Genomic DNA, 25,346 nt, shown 5'->3' on the forward strand with positions numbered 1-25,346 from the left:
TATATATATATATATATATATATATATATATATATATATATATATATATATATATATATATATATATATATATATATATATATATATATTTTTTTTTTTTATAATTTGAGAATAAAACAATAATCGCAGAATAAGTGCTTATTTTGAAATATCGAGGTTCTCTTTTTTCTTCTGTGAGGATGAAACTTACAAAAAAAAGTTACAGTTCTAAATATCTTACTGGAAACCTGCTAAAACAAAAATGTCAGTACTGCAACAAAGTTTTTAAAAGTAGAAGCTAAATTTATTGGATAAGAATACTTTACACGTGTATGTACAACTTTAAAAGTTAGTGCAGAGCCTAATAAATAACACACAAAGAAATAATGTAATACATTTCTCAGTACTTTTACTTTGTAAAATGTTTGGTCGCTCAAAGCTATAAGCTTAATCACATATCAAATACACAGGCAGAAAAATCTATCATAGTACAAGGTATGCTGGACAAAATATAGGAGGACATAAAATATAGTGGTCACAGAATCCTCCCTCCAATACCCACGACAAGCCATTTCCCACACTTGTGTCCAAGTAAAAATGTATTAAAACCAGGATTATTTTTATTTACATGTCTTGTCAACAACCTTATTTACAGTGTAGCAAATCCTCTCGCAATTAACTTTGGCACAGCACCAAGTTCCATTTCTCTTCCCCAAAGGGGACAGGAGAGCTGTATTTTGAAGGTGGGTTCATAGAAAGCGGTGGTCTCATTACAGACTAGGGCCATTCACAGTACATCAGAAATTCTCATCTGTTTCAGCTGTTTTCCTTAACATTGATAGAAAATGAAAAAGAAAAACGTCAGCAAATAACTCATTGTTTACAACATCTTACATTTTATCAGGTTGAGACTGCATTAAAATAAAAAATAATTTATAAGTAAATTATGAAGTGGAACATTCCTATAGCGTATCAAGTGCAAATTTAAGGATACATCAAAATAATAAAATAAAACCCTTCCTAACCATGCGACTTTTCCAAGCTCCTAAATGTAAAGCTGTGCGTAGTTGGGTGCCAGGAATCTGCCCTGTTTCCTCTTGTTGTAAATAGGATGGTCATAGATGACAGGATACTTCTAGTTGATTACATGTAGATTTATTGTAAGACACAGCTGAGCACACAAACCTCGCCAGCTGACCAGACCACCAACTGACACTTGTGGAATTCTCCAGGTAGAAGTCAGAACATACATAGGCATTGTGGTAGACAGAGAACAAGAAAACACAAAGAAAGGACTAAGACAAAAGACAACCATATTACATGAAGAATCAATGTACAACACATCTCCCTCCTTTATAGAAAAGAAAAGAAATAAAGGAAAACAAAGATTACAATACAAGAGAATGCAACGACAACCACAAAGACAAAAGAGTATTCAGAGACACAGGATGAAGAGTGAAGAGTGAGGTGAAACAAAACACTCAAACAACCAAACAACACCTACCCCATGTTGTACAATAACAAGATACACAACACCAATTAAGTACCACACCAAGTATCCGAAATATCATTACACTCCATCCCCCTCCCTCAGGGAAACCGGGTAGAAACCCTATTAACAAAGGTAGGTATAAACATAGACCCTTGGGAGAAACACAACATACCACAAGAAAGTAATAACACAACTTTCCTTAAACAGGGTACCCCTCAGGATAGACAACCTGGGAACTGACATGGGCAATGACTAATAAGAGCAGGACTAACACTACTACCCATTTCAGAAATACTAAACCAGTCAACCTGAGAACTAATATAGGTATGCCCTACAAAGGGTATACCATGGGTACCAACAGGCCCCACCCCCTCCCCAAAGAAGGGTACACCAATGGGTAAAAACAGTGCCATAGGAAAGTACAACAACAACTCTCAATACACTTTCCTCACTAACCCCAATAACACACAACAGGTTGCACAGGGTTCACACCCTGGAACTTATACACCAACATGCCCTACATAGGGTATACCATGGGTACCAACTGGCCCCACACCCTCCCCAAAGAAGGGTACACTATTGGGTAAAAGACACCGCCATAGGAAAGTAGAGCCACAACAGCTCTCAAAACACTTTCCACACTGACCCCCAAAACGCTCAAAAGGTTAAACACATCAGGAAAAAAAACACATAAGACCTCCTAGATAGAGTACATCGGGGGAAATGGCCCTGCAGGCTAGAATGAGGCACCAGATGTCAGTGCAACCTCATAATAAAGAATACAAAAGGAGAACAGACCCATGAAACCGTCATCACATACCTGGTGTTGATCTATTTCAAGCATTCTCATATCACAATCATGCAACATTTACTAAAAAAAAAACTCGGTGACCTTACCACCAACAACACAACAAAACAGGGTGACAACAAACGTTGCACAAGGTTCACACCTTGGGATTTATACTCCAACACGCCCTACATAGAGTATACCATGGGTACCGACTGGCCCCACCCCCTCCCCAAAGAAGGGTACACCATTGGGTAAAAGACACTGCCATGGGAAAAAAACAGCCATACACTTTCCACATTGACCCCCAAAATACAAGCTAATGAGCTGCCTAACAACAAGACAACAGCTCGTAGTCCTGGTTCCTCTCAGAACCTCTCTGTAACAACTCGCTGTTGCAAATCCTTAGACCTTGAAGATCTTGAAACCCTTCAGTCTCAAATTTACCTCTTGGATTCGTTCCGACACAGAATCCTCACCCTGCTTCAGTGACATGCTTCAGGACTCACAGTTCAGATTTTACTAAGTTTTGAAGTTACCATCAGTACAATTTCAGTCCCGGCCACTTGACGGTAAACTTTGTCCTCTCCCAGCTAGACACTGAAATCCATGTCTCTTTCCGGTCCCGAGGCACACATCGACCTTTCCCTGTAACTAACTTGGATTCTTCATCAATGTTGTGGACCTACAGTCCAGAGACTCACTTAGGACTTACCATCCCGAGTCTCACCAGGAACTTTTCCCCGTTGCGGATTTACTGTCCAGAGACTCACCTTGGACTTACAACCATGAAGGCAAAAGAGCATATTGGGGCAAGGCAAAGAGTGTAAAAGTGAAGTGTGAGGTGAGACACAACACTTAAAACAACTAATAGGCCGGAAAAAAAACATAGTGCACTCCCTCCAAACTGTCTTTGACCAGCAAAACAGGAAGAGAAAGACCACTCTCTCAAAATCTGTTTCCGTCCAGCAACACATTACGCTCTGAGTTGAAGATAGAGTTCAACAAACGCCTTCATGCTTTATAGATACCACATTCTTACATAAACTTAGAAGATTCCAAACGTAGGTACTCCTGAAGATTACTAAGAGCAGTATCACAAGCGATGTGAAGAAAATCATTTTCCTTCTTGAAGATTTCACTCCAAAAGATGGATTCGACCATCTTTGCTGTAAATCTTGGAACCTTTGTCCCCACTGCGGACTTTCTGTCCAGACTCTCACCTGGGACCTTTGTCCCCATTGTGGACATACAGTCTAGAGTCTCCCCTGGGACCTTTGTCCCCATTGTGGACTCACTGTCCAGACTCTCACTTGGGACCTTTGTCCCCAATGTGTACATACTGTCTAGAGTCTGCCCTGGGACCTTTGTCCCCATTGTGGACTCACTGTCCAGACTCTCACTTGGGACCTTTGTCCCCAATGTGGACATACTGTCTAGAGTCTGCCCTGGGACCTTTGTCCCCATTGTGGACTCACTGTCCAGACTCTCACTTGGGACCTTTGTCCCCAATGTGGACATACTGTCTAGAGTCTGCCTTGGGACCTTTGTCCCCGTTGTGGACTTACTGTCCATGCGCTCAAACTTTGTACTGAGACATTCCGCTCCTTGTTCTTGTCTCCTCTTTGACCATTGTCCATATTATACTTTTGAAGCAAACTTTGTCCAAATCAGATTCTTTAACTTCTACCACCTTGTTCCTTCAGCTCAGTTAGGGACTAATTAAGCCCTGCTTGTTAGCTCTCGGAAGGTTCCGTGCACAGTAAGTTATTCTTCATTTGTCCATAGATTCTCAGTCTTTTAAATCCAAAGATACGTTCCAGTACTGAAATGTACAACACCTCTCATATGCATTAGGCAGGCGTTAAAGTTCCTCTTTACCATAACAGTTAGACACATGACGACAGACTGATTAGGAGAATGGCTTCTGAATGACTATTGATAATAGGAGATTGTCTAAGTCCTACTCTTATATTTGCCTCTCCTATTCCAAACTTGTGGGATAACATTCTCAAACGAATAACAGTTAAGAAGAGAGAACAGAAACTATAGCTCTTTCAGAAGTAGAGACTGAATCAAGTTTAAAAGATCTGACCACGACAGGTCATGCATGGTTTCGGTTTTAATGTTTAATAAAAAAAGATTTGGCTAATCAGGGACTTTTGCATCATGCGGTCCCCAAGAACACCAATCTCCCAGACTGGTGAGGAATCCCCATCATCACTGACTGAGATCTGGTGAACGTTGCAGGAAGGGATTCAGAGTTTCAAAACCACATTCTTATAAATGAAAGAAACCACTAGTATTTGGTGACTTCAAACTACTGGGCAGCACATATTTCGATTTATATCCACCCATGTACAACTGTGCGTTGTGTATATCCAACTAAGCTGATCCATGCACCAGCTGTGCACGGTGAGAGCAACCATGGACATCTCCACAGAATAAAACCCTCAATAAAAATGTATCTGGTCTTTATTTGATGTTTCTCAGTGTTACCTCCCAATGCCCCAAACATATTAACAAAATTATACACGTATTACCAGGAGATTTCTCACCTTTATGGGTTTCATCCCTCCTTTTATTGAAATCCATTAAACAAAATATCTGAACCAAGAAGATTTATCCCCCTTCAGGTTTAACAGGCCGTTCACAAAAATACAAAAAAGCAATGCAGACTGGGCAGGCAGAAGTGTACAACTGTGCCCTAAAAGTAGGCAACTCTGTGCTTATACAGCAAGCATAAACTCTACCAATCTGAGCACAGTTGTACTTTCAAAATTCAAAAGAAGCAGGTTCTTACCACCCCTGACCCACTTCTTACTAAGAGTACCACATACTGAAAAGGAAAATGATGAACAAAAGCAATTGCACATTCAGAACAAACACTGAAAACAGAAGATATGTCGAGTATGAACCATGATGAATGTTGAGAGAAACACGTTGCAGATAGTAAGGCAGATGCTTTAACACATCTTGGGCTATGCCCCTAATGAGGAAGATCATGTTTAGACCACACTGGCATACACCTGTTAAATGACTAATTCACTTAAAAAATCAACAAAATCGGATACCCTCAGACAAATAGGGGAACATTTGTAAAGCTTGTAATGAGAGAAGAGCCTGCTTCTAAAAGACATTCAAATAGTTTTTCAGAAAGCATAGGTTCTTCCTAAATGGCCTTTTCTGACCACCATAATCAACAGCAGAATATTTATTTGGCCATTTAAGATATTTCTAGCCAACCAGCTAACACAGATTACACATTTTCAGATAGTTCCTTGGGAATCACCAAACCCCAAAAATATTTTTTTGAAAGGCAAAATGGTTGCCTTTAGAAAAAAAAAAACAGTACACAGGCTAACATTGGAGGAGTTTCTAACTAAACTGTGAAACTTACTTTAAACGTGTCCAAAATAATTGAAAACAAATGTCCAAGTGACAACATGGAATCCAACCAAGGCTCCAGCAGGTGTCAAGAGAGTAAAGCGTAGTGAATCTAAAAGGAACTTTCACTTAAGTAAATGCTGTTTCACGGATGATACAGCATTATGCATGCTCACATTTAAAAATGCAATTCAAATGGTATATTTTTCATCTAATCTAAAATATATCATCAGAATTTATAATCGCTGCTGAATAAGAGAATAACTTTGTTTTGATACTCATAACAACCTGTGCTGTACAGTCTAGGTTTAAAATGCCAAACTGACATATACTTGAAATTAAGCTTCAGACAAATCAAGTGTTCAAAAGTTTAAGATGGACACTTTTAATGACATTATAAAAGATTAAGAAACTCCTAGACTCCTGGTCCCCAAAATTCATAACGTGGTGGGGCAGAATCGAAACCATTAAAATGATGATCACCCCAAAGATCAACTACCTGATCAGCATACTCCCGTTATTTCCAACGGGATGAACACCACCGCAAAACTGACAACGGGATCTCGAAATTCTAAGGCGAGGGAAGAAGGCGCGTATAACCATCAAAAAGCTAAGATTGGATAAAAACCAAGGAGGGGTAAACCTAGCAGACTTCAGAATATTCCAGCTAGCCTTTCTGGCTAAACAAGGCACTTACTGGATTTCACCACAAGCCGACTATACGTCGGTATGGCTACAGATAGAGAGGGCCGCCCTGAACAACCTAACAACCCTGGCCCTATTTACTGCAAATAGATACCCCCACACATCCAAATCCATTTTCAAGAACACAAAAATAGCACTACTAAAAGTAGATAAGAAACTGGAAAATTGCATAAAAGGATCGAAAATGGAATCACTTGGGCCAACAGCAAGTTTCTATACAAAGGGAAAAGCCTTGCCTTCGAGGTATGGATTGAGAAAGGTATCCACTTCACTTACCAGCTTAATAACGGAACATACCCTATCACTTTCACAGACCTTAAAACAAGATACAAACTAGAGGACATAGAACTCTATAACTTCTTACAAATTAGAACGGCCCTCGCTAGAACCAAATTTTCCGCTTCACAACCATCAATCGCCAGTTTTGTTTTGAACATTAATAAATTGGGACACAAGGTCTCACACCTGAACAAACTCCTCCGCCCCAATTCCTCTAAGCTTAATGATAAGACAGTTGCATACCGGGATGCTTAAAAGAACGTCAAACATAGCGAACAAGTGTGGGCTGCAATATGGAGCTCGCCCTCATGTAACAAGATATCCCCCGCGATATCTCTCACAAACAAAATTTTGGCTGCTTCACAAGGCCCTCTGGACCCCGGCTATTCTCACTAGGCATCAGGGATGACGCGATATGCTGGAATTGTAACCGAGAAACCAGGGACTTAGCACACCTCATCCTCCACTGCCCAACACAATTCATTCTGGGGGAAAATATTTGGGTTCATAAATGGTTTGTTTGATAGTACACTAACTAAAGAATTTTCACACTTACCATGGCCTCGGAGTACAGACGTAAGAACTGCACCCGACAAAGACCTACTTGACCTGTTACTAACTGCGGCAGTGAAAATGGTCCTAGCCTACTGGAAAGACACTAGTAAAACCACCTACAAAGGCTGGTTCAACTGGATCACACATCTTAGAGGCGCGGACAACATTGCACTCCGGAACTCACCATGGAAACCAGCATCCAGGACAATGTGGAATGCGCTGGATACGTACCTGGACTCTTACAAACCCCCGAGAAAATAAGGTACCGTTAGCACGCATCCTACATGGATGCCAATCACCCCATAGGGTGTCATATGTCACAGAGGCCACATGGAATTGTTAAGAAATTTAGTTCTTACTGCCTGTCTCCTGTCTCCTTTCCCCTTTCTCACCCTTGCTCTTCTTCTCCAACTACGTCAGGTGGGGTTAGCTAAACATTTGGGACTTGCACGTCCCTACATGTCCAAGTATAAAATGTGCCTGAAACAACACTGCTAACCCTGTAACAGAACCGCCAAGATGGTCCTGTAAAAATGTTGAATAAAATTTGGGAAATACAAAAAAAATATTTACTTGAAGAAAAAATTAAAAATAAATATTCTACTCTATATACAGAACTGGGTGATAAGAAGGGAACACTTGAAGAGTGGGGTAGGGAGAGTTACTGAGGACCGAGCAAGGAGCTCGGAAGAAAACGTGGATATGCGGGGGAAGAAAGTTCTCAGAGTGCAGTAGCAACATTCAGCATCGAAAGAAATCTAAACATGGCATCGAGAAGTGAATCATCGGAAGAGGAATGCACCAATCCTATTCATTATTCGATCCTACAGAAAGGATTGTCCACTCTGATCTGAAAGGAAGCCTTGGAGTCTCTTACATAAGACCCGAAGCACTCCGTGCACGGCAGGGGCCGTGTCTAATGTGCACTGAGAAATCTCATGAACAAAAGGTCAGAAGATCAGCTTACTATATCTAAAAATCAGACAGTCAGTTGAAATGAAAACATATCCCGAGGAGTTTCCAAAATGAAATGCATTTGAGTAAAACGCTTCAGACTAATTCACCCATTGAAGCACGGCGATTAAAACATGGGTTTAGAAAAAGGTTGGTAGTTGCTAAAAGAAGTCAAAAGCCTGGTGTGTACAGATGTGTACACCAGCTAAACATTTTTTGTAAATTACTTAAAATTGTAGAAGACTTTCAGGCCATAAAGAAAGGCTTCGTCAGATATAATATATAGCAGTTGTATACTGCATGAATTCCAGACAATGTCTGAGGTGTAAATTTGCAGAAAAATGGACGGGTAGCTGTCAATAGCATGATTGTTTTCAACCAAGGGGTTGCAAATGATGCTAATAGAGTATACGTCAAGTTATCTATGATGTGACGTGGAATCCGGAGGTGAAAACTCTAGGTTATTTAGAGCTATCCAACTAAATGTTTTGTTATGCATGTCTCTCCAAACGTATTCTACTTCACAGATTATTATTTGAATGAGCTGTCGAGAAGAGCAGTCTGAGAGAAGCCAGGCACAACTTGGCCTCGGGCCCTTCATCCACCGCCAAACAAATAATTTTAAAACAGCATTAACGGAAATGTCCTCCAACCCGACCCCTTTGCCTCAAAACACCATCCTCCCACTTATGGAAAATATACCGGTACTCTGCCACCCTTTCACAGAGCATTCAGAAACACCCCCACCCCATGCTGACATTTAAATCCAATACACAATACTTCGTCTCCTACACCCACCAACCACATCATACTAATGTAACAACCTCAACCAACCAATCTCAAAATGTTACTTAAAAAAATAAAAACAACAACAATACCAGGTATCCTGCTGCTCACCCACGTCACTCGTAAAAATTCCTTCCACCACCCCATCCCATCCCACAATGTATTAAAAAAAAATATATATATATATATATATCGCTCTGGGCCCTTGTCAAATTTAAATCGCCCTCTCCCAACCCATTCCAAAATGTTAAAAAAAGTAAAGGAAAAAAAGCCATACACGCAGTGGCCTGGCACCCTCTGGAGCTTTTCTACCCCTTCCCACCTGAAGCTGCTCCCTTTGATCCCCAGTGAAGCAGAGCGCTAGCACTGCGACGCTCAGCTCAGTGAGACAGCAGCTCTCAGCATGGCCTACAGAGGATGGAGACTGTTGCAGCAGGAGGGCCCACTGGAGAAAGGAGATGCTGGCAGAGCGGAATCGAAGTGCAGGCAATGAACAGCAACGAGTGTCTCTGAACACAAAAGGCCAGATCAGAGGAGGAGACCACAATACCAAAATAAGGGGGAGAGTGAAGGGGGAAACAAAGGAGATCTCAAATGACACGAGCAGTGAGTGCCGGAGAACCAAAAGGTTTGGTTAAGAAAGGCAAAACCCAGTGATCTTCAACAGTGACCAAATACAATTCAATTATCTTTATTTTGGCACAGGGCCATACGAGCACATAAACTGTAGTGACAAAATACTGCTACAAAATTTGACCTAGATTACGTTCACTAGCCTTATTAGTTCACACTACCTTCCTAGTGCAGACCTCGGCCGACACTAGGGAGGGTTTAAAAGAAACCTCTGGTGTTTACATTTGAGACTTCCTTTCAAAAACTAAGTCAGGGTTGAAGCAGATTACTTCTGCTTCAGACTCGACTTTTCTCCTTCCAACCACCTGTGAAGTTAGTGCGCCACAATGCGTGCGGATGTGTCAAATACTCACAGAGTGGCCAGGAAGGTGCAGGTATATTGCTCCCATGTAAGTCTTGTGGGAGATACTATGCGCCATCTGCCTCCCTACAAGTGTGGGTAGCATCGCTGGAAAGGGGAGAATCTCCCCCTTTCCAAACTAATTCCTGCATGAGGATGTCACCCACTACAGCATACAGCAAGGGCAATGGGTCAGCCCATTTCAGCCACTGGCTAACTACACTGTGATTAACAGAATTCTGACCCTTGACAAGAAGCACGTCCACACACAAAGTTCTTCAGTTCCAGAGGCTCCTATGGCAATGAGTTCTTCTTAAGACCCAAGACAGATGTTTTGCTCTCAGGAGTGTTTTAAAACAATATATATATTTTGTCACGGGCCCAGCAGCTTCCTCAACAATAAGGTTTTTACGAATGCCATGGCAAAACAAATCAAACACTAACAAAGCTAAAAGGCTGGTAGTCTATGCCAGACCTGTTGTCTTTGCCAATGCTTAACTATACAGCTTGCTAATGGGGGAAACTCTTATTGTGGTGCCACAGCCTATAATTTTGTTCCTGTACTATTCTGATAGGGCTTTATTTTAGCTGTCGCCTGCCTAGAATGCTCTCCACCGCAATGCAAATCAATGGTGAAAAGATTTCACCTTTGTTTTCCAAGTCTACCGCTTTACATTTCCAAAATGTTAATATGCATCGTATTTCATTTCTGATGTGGTGTTGAAGCACTTTAAAGCAGGCAACACACCCCCCAAAGTTAGAAAATAATCCAGAGGTTAATGGTTGTCAGCGGGATTAGTTTTGTATTTTTATAAAAACAGTACCTGTTTTAAACAAGCATTTGTAATGCAAGAGGTCGCGCATTTTAATAATAAGGTATTGGCATTGTAAATGACAATGCCTTTAATTTATACGTTTTGCAAACCAACACGTATATAAAAATCGTTGTCATTTCAAATGCCAATAGCTCAAAGTCTCGTGAATGCGATACCACTTTAATGGTGGCTGTGTCCCTTTCTTTAGACGCTGCTCGCCGTATTCAGGGTACAGCGAGCCGCACCCCAGCGCCTAGAGACCCTTACGGGTGATTGTGCGCTTTACAAATGTGGATTATTATCTAAAGAAAGGGGGGCGGCCATCATCAAAGTGAAAGCACGGCATGGAGGGCTTTTACAAAAAAACATTTGTTTGTGAAGTTCACAAACAAATGTATTTTGTTTATGTTTTGTAAAAGCGCCCCATGCCGTGCTTTCAGTTTAATGGCTGCAGTGCCCCTTTGTTTAGACACGCTTGTTGTAACCTGAATATGGGGAGCAGCGTCTAAAGAAGGGGGCGTGACCAATATTAAAGTGAAGGCATGTTATGGGCGTTTTCACTGGGAAAAAAAAAGTTTTCGTAGCGCGCCGCTGAAGTTTAAGCGGGCCGCGCAGACCAATACAATAAATAAACATAGAAGCATGGCCATAACAGCGGACCACGCTGGTAAATTAAACAAAGAAGAAGCGCTGCCGATATAGTTAAAGCAGACTGCCATTAGTAATTAAAATATGACAGCGGGCGGTGTGGTGTCTTGAAGGAAAGCACTTCGCGGGTGGGATAGGGGAAAATCATTAAAGAAAATAGTGCTCACAGACTAGATAAAGCAGACAGTGTAACAACACAAGTAAAAAGTCCAGTGCTCATCGGAGGTCACAAATGCAGCCAAGGCGGTACCAAGGAGGGACTACTAAGCGTACCAAAGGCCAAATGAAAAGATGGGTGGGAAATGGGCAGAGCGTCAAGTCCCTACCTGAATACAGTATGCTTCATAGAGCAGCGAATGCGCTGCCCAGGCTCGACCTAAAAACCAAACCTGACATTTTTCATCTAGGAGTTGTTGGCTGTTCCAGAATAGAAAAAAGTTAATAAACGCCCATAAGATTGGAAACCCTGTGAGAGCCATGGTACATGAACAGTGGCTGCACTCAATCCTTGTCCCAAGAAGTATGCAGTAGTGTTGCCCGGATGGCAATTTGAAGTACATTTTTTGTCTTTTCTGGCATATTTGAGTAGTTTTTGAAGCAGCTCTTTGAATCGCAGCATCAAGAGGTAAGTGCTTGTTTTGCTTTCTCACTATGTTAGACCTATGTAGACACCCACCCACTTATTGGTAAGCATGCTTCTGCCTTCTACATAGGACATATTTCAGAAGGTTTTCAAAAGGTTTTAGACAGTTGTTAGAAATAGTGTCACAGTGTATGACTGCTGTTGCACAGGTCCTAATTAGAGTAATGGAGGACAGTTCTGAGGCAGGATCTAATCCAGAGACAGCATCAGAGGGAGAAGATAATGTGCAGAACCTGGAAGAAATTTTTAAGTTGGCGGAATTCCACCCGATGACTTGTCTTCTAGTGATGTGGAGGAAAATGGTTGTGGCAGTTGTGATGTCCCTCCGCAAGCACAATCTGTGCAGTGGAAAAGCAGTAGCAGAGTAGCCCAATCCAGAAAGCTAGTGGGTACGGCACCAAACAGTGGCCTCTTGGCTGCCCCCAGTTTAGTTCAGCCCTAATTTCACACCATTCACTGCACACGCCGGATGTAAAGTTAATATTGCAAGCTTTTTTCCTACTGACTACGTCCATCTCTTTCTGGATGTGGATTTCCTTGAGAAAATGGTCACCCAAACAAATGTGTATTTTTAGGGAGTATGGAAGCACTCTTGGGCAACATACTAGGCCACACCAGTGGAATTATTATCAGGACACTTGTGGGAATGCTGGGTGGTAGGACATTTGTGGAGTACCGCAGATTTCCAAACTTTTCCTCACAGAAATGCGTGGAAAATGTCTGTTTTAAGCCTAAGCTGCAGAGCATAAGCAGAATTGTGCGATTCACAGGAGTTGCACCACCCTGGACTTCCCTGGGTTTGTAGTTTTTAGAAATGTCTAGGTTTGGTAGGTTTCTGTAGGTGGCGACTAAGCAAGGGCCCACATTCAGCAGCTACCCATATTGTAAACAAGCATTTGCAATGCAAAAGGTCTCGCTTTTGCAAGAGTTTGAGCTATTCGTATTGTAAATGACAATGCCTTTTATTTAGGTGTTTTGAAAACGTGCAAGAGGTACGTAATCATGCACTCGCTACTTCTAGCCTTTGCTTACCAGAAGCAAGGCTGGCAATAACTGCGCCTCTTTTACGGCCAGCCTTGCTTCTCCTAAGCAAGGACTATCTGTACAAATTGTGTGTTTACGCACCGCTTGCAGGTTTGCAAAACACAAATAAAAGGCATAGTCATTTACAATGACAATAGCTCAAACTCTTGCAAATGCGAGAACTATTGCATTGCAAATGCTTCTTTATGTTAAGGATCAGACTCAGTGTGAAAGTCAAAGAGAAATGTAACAAACCCATGTCCAGAACTACAAGATGAGTGAGACTAGACATAGTGACAGGTTCAGTTTTCTTTTTTCAACAATGGAAGAAAAAGTATGGAACAACAAGTTCAGCAAACACCCAGAAGAATATAGTGGAGAAACATTTGAGATGTGAGAGTATAGCACACTAGTATTCAGGTTTAAGAATCTTTAAGCAATAGGAAGCATGTATGTAAATAATAGGACAACTCCAGTTTTGTGATTCATGGGACAGAGTGTTCCTTATCGTTTTAGATGCCAACTGTATATCCGGTAACGGAATTAGGAAAGAATAATACAAGAGTTAACCAAGACTTTCAGTGATAGAATTGGCAAACAGAAGAGATACGTACATTCTATTATAATGAGAAAGGATGCAAAACAAAACACTCACAGCAAGGAATATTTATAGAAGAATCAAAAATGGCATTACTAGTGGACAGGAAATACCACAGAAAGCCATAAGAACCAATAGATTCCCCTGAATTGTTACCTCCTCTTGCGGGTGTGAGAGGATTCAATGGCAACATCTGTTTACGCTTCAACCCTAGAGACGATAACAAGAGCATAACAGTCAAATTCCATTCACCAAGGATAATTTAAATATTGGACCTAAATATTTTTATCACAATTGATTTATCAATGGCATACCTTCAAACGTACCTGCATCCAGAGCAGAAAGTTTACTGGAGTCTGTTACACTATTCAGTTGTTACCAGTAAAAAGGACGCCCTTTGGATTAGTATCCACAGAGGCTGATTTATAGAAATTCGTCCTTGAGTTATTTATTAAAATAAATTATAAATAAATTATAAATAAATGGCGGCAGCATTTACTTTTAAGCTGACATCTTAGTAAAGAAGACGACAAGGGAAGAACATGATGGAAGATGGGGAGGATGTGGGGTGGGCTGGGGATGGGCCAGGGGAGGGCCGCTGTACCTGGGGAGGGAGAGGCCGGGGTGGGGAGCAGTGACTGAGGAGGCTGGGTGAGGTTGTGGGGCGGGCGGGGGATGGGCCAGGGCAGGCCCGCTGTCCCTGGGGAGAGAGAGGCAGCAGGAGGAGAGAGTGAGAGGGAGTGACGCAGGAGGCTGGCTGAGGATGTGGGAGGAGAGCGCTTTCCTCGCCTGGACTGGGGAACACGAGAGACAACGCAGCAGGCTGGCACACACACACACCACACCTTGCACACATGCCGACTCGTGCTTACACACACACCGACACTCACACACTCATGCAGACACTCATCCTTCCACACACACACAACTTGCACACACGCCACACACACCCCATAACTTTTGCACACACTGACTTGTGCTGATGCGCACGATGACACACACCACTTACGGACACACACAACTTGCACACAGGCGACACTCACACCCACCACTTAATCACATGCTGACACACTCATGCACACACCCATACTTGCACACAAGCTGACTTATGCTCGTACATACACACACACCAACGTGCTCATGCGATCACCCACAACTTCACACACACCGACGCATGCTTGCACATACGCTTACACACCTACATTTTGCACACACAGATTCATGGTTGTACACACACATATATACACACACACACACACACACACACACACTAACACGCCTACTGCTAGGCACAGCCAGGGCTCTCACACGCTGCTCTGCACACTCACAGGCAGGCAAGCACATGCACAGCCAGGCATTGCACACACATGATATTCACACCGGCAAACGCATCCCAACAACTGGTCTCACAAACTGACCCATTCAAACACACAGACGCCCCTGAGGGCACTCACTCACAACCAAGAACAGCAAGCCACATCGACCTACCAGAGACTTGCACCGGCATGCCACAGCTTCCCCCACCTATCGCAGAACCCTCGAGATACAACGTACCTACCACAGACCCATATAGACACACTGCAGTGCCACAAACTCATCGAAACACACCAACCTTCAAAGACCCATCTAGACACACTGCAGTGCCACAAACTCACTGAAACACACCGACCTACCACAGACCCCTCCAGACACACCGACCTACCACAGACCCATATACACACACTGCCATGCCACAGACTCACCGACCTACCACAGACTCACCGACCCGCAGACCCATATAGACGGCACCCCTACAATTACTACATGCAGTCAGTCACCCAAGCATGCCGTAGCCGAATCCACTTGCGTAGTTCACAAACCCGCACCAACAATGCAGGGATGTGGAATTCCCATAGCCCGACGCCTATGACACATTGTTTGGGGTCAAGGGCAGCAAGTTTACATGTGTATTTTGTCCTTGGGACAAGTAGGCCCAACACCCTGCAGCACAAACCCTTTGGCTGCCAGTTTGCAGTACCATATTATGGGGAAGGGCACTATCTACAGTTAAGGTAATATTTGTTTCCACATGTTAATGCTGTCCAAACTTGTATTCATGGTTCAATAATTGAAAGCCTTTAATATTAGGGTGAGCGCTCCAAGTAAATGCTGTAAACTCTGACTGCACTGCTGACAGTGGTTCCAGTATAAAAATATGTATACACGTTTTCAAAGTTTAGCAATATGAGGCTATGTGTAATGCTCCCAGAATGCTCTGATTTGATGCAAATATTTGCAGAAGCTTGAAAGCAGGATTGATGATTCTTTGTTTTGAAAATGAAATGTTCATAAAAAAATTAAAGCAGGAAAAAAACATTTGGCTAAACTACTGTAAAATGTCAGGCACCATTTCTTTGCAGCTTCATTTAGTAACACTCAATGCATGCTAGTATTTCCCAAAAATATTCATAATGGAAAATCAGTGTAATCAGTTTCAATACAATTATGGGAATCATTTTGTACACACACATATATACACACACTAACACGCCTACTGCTAGGCACAGCCAGGTCTCTCACACGCTGCTCTGCACACTCACAGGCAGGCAAGCACATGCACAGCCAGGCATTGCACACACATGATATTCACACCGGCAAACGCATTCCAACAACTGGTCTCACAAACCAAAACATTCAAACACACAGACGCCCCTGAGAGCACTCACTCACAACCGAGAAGAAAACATGTTACTTACCTGTAACTTTGGTTCCCCAGTATTGGTAACTTTCATAGATTCCCATGCTTTGTATCATTCCCCGTCGTCGGAATGGGAGCCTCGGTAAATAGAAAATACCATAGTAGTAAGCACAAAGTGAAAAAATAGGCCTAGGCCTCATCTCATTTTGTAGCTTATCCACCTCTTTTTGTAAAAGAGACCAAACTTCTGCAGTAGCCAATCAGAGCAGCCTCACCCCATAGAACCTTCCTGAGAGAAGCTCAGAGCCTCAGATTTTCGTAGCCGTTGTAAACAGCTATCTCACAAGACAATAAGACTGAGCTTTCCCAGGGGAGGCGGGTGGGCGCATGGGAATCTATGAAAGTTACCAATACTGGGGAACCAAAGTTACAGGTAAGTAACTTGTTTTCTTGCCCCAGTATTGGAACTTTCATAGATTCCCATGCTTTGTATCAGAGTAACCAGCAGTAAATAGAAAAGCATATTTTGCAATTTGTGAACCTGAAAAAGTCACACATTTCTGATCAGAAAACTAGATACACATTAGAATCATAAAACATGACAATAACACAGTAATACAAAATATGCAAACAGGAAGGCGGGATAGAAAGGAAAGCTCACCGACTTATTGGAAAAGGTTCCTTAAAACCGCCTGGCCCACTGCCGCATCCCCTTTCACAGAAGAATCCAAGCAGTAGTGGCGAGTGAAGGTGTGGACACTGCTCCACGTCGCTGCTCTACAAATGTCCTTGATTGGGACACCTGCGAATAGAGCTGTCGATGAAGCCATTGATCTTGTAGAGTGAGCACGAACTGCTCGCTGCAGTGGTTTTCCAGCCGCCTGGTGGCAAAAATGTACAGCACTGGAAATCCAGCGGGAAATACAGGCTTTAGAAACTGGACACCCCTTGCGAGGAGCACTGAATGAAACAAAAAGCTGTGAAGATTTTCTGAACTGTTTTGTCCGTTCCAGGTAGAATTTCAGGCATCTGTGAATGTCCAAAGAGTGCAAAGTTCTTTCCGCGGGTGTGGAAAGAACTGTTTTAAGACCACTGGCTCATTTAGGTGGAATTCTGAAGGCACCTTTGGGATAAATTTAGGATTTTTTCTTAGGATAAGAACATTATTCTTGAATTGCAGAAAGGGTTCCTCAATTGTGAAAGCTTGGAGCTCACTTACTCTTCTAGCCGATGTCAGGGCCAAGAGAAGAGCCAATTTCCACGAGAGAAACTTAAGGTCAGACTTATGAACAGGCTCAAAAGGGGCTTTCATGAGATATGACAAGACTAGATTCAAATGCCAGGCTGGTGGCGGCGGCCGGACTGGAGGAAAGACCCTGAATAAACCCTTCAGAAATTGTTTGATAATTCTTGCGGACCATAGAGAAGGACCTGAAGATGAACGTCTGAATCTAGAAATGGCCGCTAGATGTACTTTCACAGAAGATGGAGCCAATCCAGATTTAGCCAGAGACCGTATGCAAGGCAAGAGTTGGTGCGGAGCAGAAGTATATGGGTGTAAACCTTCCTTCCGACACCAAACACAGAATCTCTTCCACTTAGCCCGATAGGTCTTGTTGGTACTAGGCGCCCGGGCCTGGGCCAAAATGTCCCTACATTCCCCTGAGAGATTTAAACCTTGGAACTCTCGGAACTCAGAAGCCACGCTGTCAATCGCAGAGACTTCAAGTCCGGATGTAGAACCCGTCCGTGAGACATTGTCAACAGTGTTGGAACAGGATGCAGGAGAACTGGCTGGTCCTGGGAGAGGAGGAGAAGTTCTGAGTACCAAAACTGTCTGGGCCATGCTGGAGCGATCAGAATCATCCTGCACGGTTCGACCTTGAGCTTGCTGATCAACCTCGGGATCAGCGGAATGGGAGGAAAGGCGTAAACAAAGGCGCCGGACCAAGCAATCAAAAGTGCATTCCCCAAGGATTCCCGATGGTGAACCCTGCTTGCGAAGGACTGGCATTTGGCGTTCTGGGGAGTTGCAAACAGGTCGATGGATGGTGTCCCCCATCGTGCAAAGAGCTCCTCCAGAACGGTCTGGTCTAGTTCCCACTCGTGAGAGACAGTCCTTTGCCGACTCAAAGCGTCTGCCCTGACATTGAGTGTCCCCGCTAGATGTTCCGCTGAGAGAGATATTGTTCTGGATCACCCAATTCCACAGCGTCTGGGCTTCCCTGGAGAGGGTGGAGGATCTTGTTTCGCCCTGTTTGTTTATGTAGTGCATGGCTGTGGTGTTGTCCGTACGAACCAGCACTGCACGGTCGCGAATCCTCGGAAGAAAAGCTTGTAGAGCCAGACGGATAGCGAGAAGTTCCAGAAGGTTGATGTGGAACTTGACCTGGACTGGACTCCAATGGCCACTAACCTTTAGCTCTTGGAGGACCGCTCCCCATCCTTCCATGGAAGCATCCGTTGTCAAAACAATGGGAGATGGTGGAAGTTGGAACGATAAACCCCTGGAAAGATTGTCTTTCAGCGACCACCAGCCGCTTGCCTTTCTCATTACCGGGGTAACGACAATCCTGTCGTCGAAGGATCCTGTGACCTGTCGCCATTGCTTGTCCAATTGTTCCTGCAGTGGACGCATTTTGAGCCTGCAGTGTGGAACTAATGGTATGCAGGATGAAATCGATCCGAGAAGCGATTTGTAACTGTCAGTGTTTTTCGAGATTGAAGAAAGCGGGCTGAACAAATCAGCTTGCTTTGGCGCTCCTCCGATGTAAAGGCTAGGCAACTCTGTGTCCAGGATGGCCCCTAGGAACCTCGCTGTCCTGGAGGGGCATAGAACAGATTTTTCCTTGTTGAGTCGAAGACCTAGTTGCTCGAACAGTTCTTTGCATGACCTGACTGCCTTGGACGCCTCCTGGGCAGATGGAGCCTTCAGCAGCCAATCGTCCAGATATGGAAAAACCTGTATAGCTTGTCCCCTGAGAAAGGCTGCTACTGGAGCCAGAATCTTTGTGAAGATCCGCGGAGCGGACCGGAGACCGAATGGCAGTACTTTGAATTGAAAGTGGCTCTTGCCCACTGTAAATCGAAGATATTGCCTGTGAGCTGGATGAATAGGAACGTGGAAGTAAGCGTCATCCAAATCTAGGGTCGCCATGTAGTCCCCTGGATTGAGAAGGCGGAGGATGTCCTGAAGAGTGACCATCCTGAAGGACAACTTGACGAGATAAGTGTTGAGCTGCCGTAGATCTAAAATTGGACGCCACTTGTCCTTTGTCTTCCGAACCAATAAGAACCTGGAATAGAACCCTTTCCCCTTCTGAGAAAAGGGGTACAGGCTCTACTGCCCCCTTGGTGAAAAGTTGGTGGGCTTCGAGATGAAGGAGCTTGAGATGTTTGGGAGGAAAGGCGTCTGGCGCTCTTGTTGGAGGAAGGTCTTGAAACTCCAACGTGTGTCCTTCTTTGATGATCTGTAGGACCCACTGATCCGATTTAATGACCATCCAGTTGCAATGGGCAATCCTGCCCCCCACTGGTGTTAATGAGGGAACAGGAACAGTGGAAAGAGCCACCTGGCCGCTATTGTTTCCTGGTGTTGTCTCTCCTTGCTGCCCTTGACGTCCTCTAGGCTGTTGGCGAGAGAAAGAACCCCTCTGAGAGTACTGAGGTTTATATGTCTGGCTAGACTGTAAGCCGGAAGAGTAGCGATTCTGACTTCCTCCTCTATAAGAGGAGAACCCTCTACCTCTTGCTCCTCTGAAGGGTACTTTGCGATACTGCAATGTTCCTAAGGACTTGGCTGTATCGGTGTCCTTCTTTATGCCCTGCAGGGCGTCATCGACATGTTTGCCAAACAGCATTTCTCCGTCGTATGGCAGATCCAAGATTTTATTCTGCACTTCCTGTCTGAACCATGTGGCCTTCAACCACCCTTGGCGTCGCCGAACCAGCAAGTGCTCGAAATGCTGTGGTCGCTATATCCATTGCAACATCAATGACCTCCGAAGAGGCCCGCTCCCCCTCTAGCAAAATCTTCTTCACTTCTTCTTTAGAAGAATCCTGCAATTCCTCCATAAATGGAGCAAGGTCGCACCACATCTGGCGATCGTAACGTCCTAGAATTGCTAAAGCATTGGCTGCCCTAACCAGAAGACTGGCCATTGCTGAAAATCTTTTACCTACATTGTCCAGGCGCCTGCCCTCCTTATCTGGTGGTGCCGTTAGTGGCGTGGATGGATTTTTAGATTTGCTTTGGGCGGCTTGAGAAATGACCGAGTCCGGTTTTGGTTGGCCAAGCAGACATGCCGGACTGCCATCTGGTGCTTTGTACTTTTTCTCTAGTCTTGGTAGTACCGGGAGGACTGTGGCCGGGTTATGCATAGCCTTCAAGCCCTCAGACCAGACATGCTCAATGATTGGTATGGACCGTACAGATTTCCTGAACGGTTCCTTAAAGTCATAAGAAACATTCTGATTGAACCGTGGTCACTGGGAGACCAAATCTTTTGGAAGCCCGTTCCATTAGGTTGTGAAAACCTCCAACGTCCGCTGGAGGCGAGGTAGCGTTGTCTGGATCTGCGATGTCTGGATCCCTTGGGTCAATCGGATTCCAATCCGCCTGTTGATCCTGATCAGGATCCACTTGTTGGTCCGCATCAGAAGAAGCAGTGTCATCATCTGTATCATGCACTTGTACCACATCTTGTGGGCGCTCTTCAGGCGCAGTGGTACGCTATTTTGGAGGCAAAGAGTGGTCTGCCACAGGCTGTAACGATTGAGGCGGAGGTGTCGGAGGACGCACTCGTTGAGTTTCTTGAGGAGTAGGGAAATGTTTCCGGTAGTCCTGCAACATAAGTTGTAGATCCGCAATCAAACTGGACGGCATCGCCATCATCCCTTCTTGTACCTGACGTGTAGGCTGCTGCAAAGGTATTTGCCTGGTAGTAGCGTGCTCCTCCTCATAGTAATGTTCCGGAACATAGTGTTGGTGTTCCATCTCTCCTTCCTCAGAACTAACATCCTGAACCTTAACCTGTAGGTCAGATGGGCTATATGCTTGTCCAAACTCACTAAAAGTCTCTTCATCAGAGTCGTCATCCAACAGAAGATTAGGTGGAAATTTCTGAACCTGTCGCGGAGACGTCATCTCTGGCGTTATCAGCTTCTTTCTGAGTGAAAAAACACGTTTTTCAGATGATTCCGTCGACGACGACATCGTCAACGAGGTCGTCGTCGTCGACAGCAACTCTTTATGGGACTGCGTCGACGATGGAAGCGCCGACGAAGATACTGTTCTCGTCGTCGAGGATTGCGAGGCCCAAGTAGGCCCAACACCCTGCAGCACAAACCCTTTGGCTGCCAGTTTGCAGTACCATATTATGGGGAAGGGCACTATCTGCAGTTAAGGTAATATTTGTTTCCACATGTTAATGCTGTTCAAACTTGTATTCATGGTTCAATAATTGAAAGCCTTTAATATTAGGGTGAGTGCTCCAAGTAAATGCTGTAAACTCTGACTGCACTGCTGACAGTGGTTCCAGTATAAAAATATGTATACACGTTTTCAAAGTTTAGCAACATGAGGCTATGTATAATACTCTCAGAATGCTCTGATTTGATGCAAATATTTGCAGAAGCTTGAAAGAGGGATTGATGATTCTTTGCTTTGAAAATGAAATGTTCATAAAAAAATTAAAGCAGGAAAAAAACATTTGGCTAAACTACTGTAAAACTTCAGGCACCTTTTTTTGCAGCTTCATTTAGTAACACTCAATGCGTGCTAGTATTTCCCAAAAATATTCACAATGGAAAATTAGTGTAATCAGTTTCAATAAAATTATGGGAATCAAAAATAAGCAAGCCGTGGCAAAGCCAGTAGGTCTTAAATTGGTGGTCAGCTTTTTAGTTTGGTCAATGTGTGACTTGTTTTGGCATGGTTTTTGTAAACTTTATTGGTATGGGAGCTGCCAGGCCTTCAACATTATAACAAACATTGGCAAGCAAAATAGTTTTTGGTCTCAAAAAGCACACACTGCCACAGTAGTTACTAGCACCGAATAAAACTACTTTGCTCCTTGTGAAAGAGCAGAATGGTGTCACTCACAGTGAAGCCAGCCAATACAGAGAAACAGAATTTTAATAAACACAAAAGTCTCAAAAGTGCACCCATGGTATAGGTCCTTGCATTAAGTGCAGCTATACAGCTTTCGTGAATTCCCAAGAATTTACAGACGTAGAAGAAATAGCACTCCTAGAAAATATTTGCGAACTGCATTTTAGCATGAGCAAATATGCATGTGTAGATTTGCTCATACGAAAATCTGAGTTTGCAAGTTCACTTTCCCTCCAACCACTTTTTTCCCCAACTCTGGAAAAAGTTTACGTCTACCATTGTCAGGAGTAAATTTCCAACATTTCTCAGTATGGGGAAATAGAGAAGAGTTGTTGAAAACCCTTAAAACATGCAAGTTAGTAGGTTTGCACAGACTCATAAGGGCATTCTAACCCTTGAACTATTGCTTAGCGCTACCTTCAGCCCCAGCATGTAGATCTGCGGAAACGTGCAACATAAGGGGATTGCAAGTAATCAAACACTACTATAGTATGAGCCCTGGCATAATCAGATGGGTTATATCAGAGCTCTATAAAATGAGATTGCTGCCATAATTTGTCGCTGCACTACATGGCACCAAAGGGACAAGTGGATTTTGTTACAGGACAAGTAGATTTATGAAGCAACCTGCCCCATGGACAAGTAGAAATTGTATTATGTTCCACACCCCTGCAATGACACAAACACCTCTTCTGAGTGCACTGCTCCATGGATGGACAGATTCCCAGACCCGCGTGTGTAACCCTAGCTTGAGCTCACCAGCGTGCACACCCACTGACAGGCCTCATGCACACACTAACGGGAGCACAGTGTCCTCACTGCAGTCGCACACACCAACGGGAGCACACTGTCCTCGTACATAACTGCACACACTATGCTTGCAGTCAGTCTATCTCTACCACCAGATGCAGGCGCAGTGGACAGCGCCTGGGGCCATCCAGCCCTTGACACGCCTCAGAAGCCCCCACTTACACTTTCAGCGCTGGGTCAGCCGGTTGCTGGTGTGCAAAATCCAGATCTTCTGCAGGGGGGTCTGAGTGAGCTCCCCAGCCCGGTGGGACATCTGCGCAGCTGCCTGGTGCAGATCCTCTATGCTGCTAGCACCTGGGAATGCCACTTGGCGCCTGTGCTGGTTAGCACAAGAGAGTCTGTTAGTGCTTATGCTGTGCACACTGGCCCTCGCTCTGGCTTCTCAGCTCCTGTCGCTGTCTCTCGGTGACACTCCCAAAGAAGTGGAGAGGACCGGCCCTAGGTGCTAAAGTTAAGAAATATACAAGTAAACAGAGCGAGGTGTCTGTGAAGCGGCGCCGCACTCAGTTTGAAGGGAGGCAGCAGAGGAAGCAGACTTAAATTGTGCTGCTGGCAGGGCAAGGGAGCATCGAAGAGGCACAGCACCCTCTCGGTTCCACCGAGCGAAGGATAAAAAAAAGACGCCATGAGCGTGTACATTGGCTGTCCAGCCGCAACCTACAAGAGACGCCGTAAGTGTGTAAGCGTGCACATTGGATGTCCGGGCGCAAGCTGTAAGACACGTGCCCATGTGCTGTACAGGACCAAGCTCATAGACACGCCGTGAGCGTGCACAACGGCTGTCTGGGAAAGTGCACATCTCCTATCCCCCTTCCAAACTCAAGTCGAAGACAATAGACCTCGCTAGAGAGCAGCTTTGCTGCGTCGCTAGGCGAGACCTAAAAAGGGTCCATTTTGCTGGGTTAAATGTGATATCTACAGGTTGCGCTTTCGTGCGCTGTAGGTTCTTGGCACTAGGCCCAGCCAGGCAAAAGGGGTACCGTTTTCAATCGTGAGATGTGTGGGAACACAGAGTAGTAGAACATCTGTTATTGACAATTGGAATGCTATGCTTTTTTGGCTTCCAAATAGAAGGCAGGGTGCAAGAAAGAACACATTTTGCAAAAGGCACTCTGGATCATAGTATGGGTATTACCAAATTTAGAAGTGTACAAATAACCAGGGTTCCTTAACTGTCTTCTGCAAAATTCAGAAACACATAGGTTGCCTTCATACTCAATTTTCGATCATTATATTTTTCCCATATGAATAACTGCATGGTTGGTACACAACAAAAAATCCTATGCTGCAGCTCATTTAATGGCTCTGGGTATCACATGTTTTTGGAAAACTGCCAAGCCCTATAAGTTTTTTTTGTGACCAGCAGGATCTGATGGACATTATGGTATTGCTTTTGTAAATTGCCCAGCATAACAACAATTACAGCTGAAAATGTCAGCAATTGGTATTTTTTGTACCTATTTTCATTAACTTTGGATTTCAACAATTGGTTTCTTTGAGAAACTGTTTAGGGATCTACACAAAGGACCACATGTTGAATTCACAGTTTTGTCTGCTTCTTAGAAACGTATAGCTTTCCGGGATCACCCATGGGTTTCACACCAGAACTGCAAGTAAGTTGAAACCATAAACATTACCTCTTAGAAAAATGTCAAAACTGAGGGCATTTAATTTTTTTAAACAACCATGCTTGTTCCCGGAGATAGCCTTACTAAAGAAAGGCCTCTCCTTTGTACCTACCATTCGTCCAAATTTTATGGAGTTACAAACCGAACTTCTCAGGTTTTTTAGACTAATCCGACTGAAAGCCTTTTTTCAACTACATCCTCCCCCAGCAACCAACGCTAATACCCCATTCCGTCCACCCTCCACATTCCTCCCATCGGCTAGCATGATCCCCTCAGAGGTCAGAACCTTTGAAAAATTGGTACATAAAGACCTGTGTGCTATCGAAAAGAAAAAACTATATGTCCCCTATAATATATCTAGGGCAGAAAAAGACGCCATTAAATCACTAAAGAACAATTCTCTTCTTGTCATCAAAAGTGCCGATAAGGGCGGAGGAATTGTCCTCCAAGATGCCGACTCCTACAAACTAGAGATCTTACGGCAGTTAGGGAACA

The 25,346-nt window shown here is 43.9% G+C and overlaps 1 protein-coding gene across 8 annotated transcripts in view; it reads right to left on the reverse strand.

Annotated features, from left to right (window-relative positions):
- Nucleotides 1–261: 261 nt before the first annotated feature.
- The window catches only part of ZHX1 (zinc fingers and homeoboxes 1), a 194,320-nt gene continuing 169,235 nt past the window's right edge, over nt 262–25,346 (reverse strand). For all 8 annotated transcript variants that reach the window (XM_086966176.1, XM_086966177.1, XM_086966178.1 and 5 more), the window contains exon 5: nt 262–807. The gene's annotated coding sequence lies outside the window, so the exon portion shown is untranslated. The remainder of the gene's footprint in view (nt 808–25,346) is intronic.

The sequence above is a fragment of the Lissotriton vulgaris genome, chromosome 4_1 (assembly GCF_964263255.1).
Source record: "Lissotriton vulgaris chromosome 4_1, aLisVul1.2, whole genome shotgun sequence".
NCBI lineage: Eukaryota > Metazoa > Chordata > Amphibia > Caudata > Salamandridae > Lissotriton > Lissotriton vulgaris.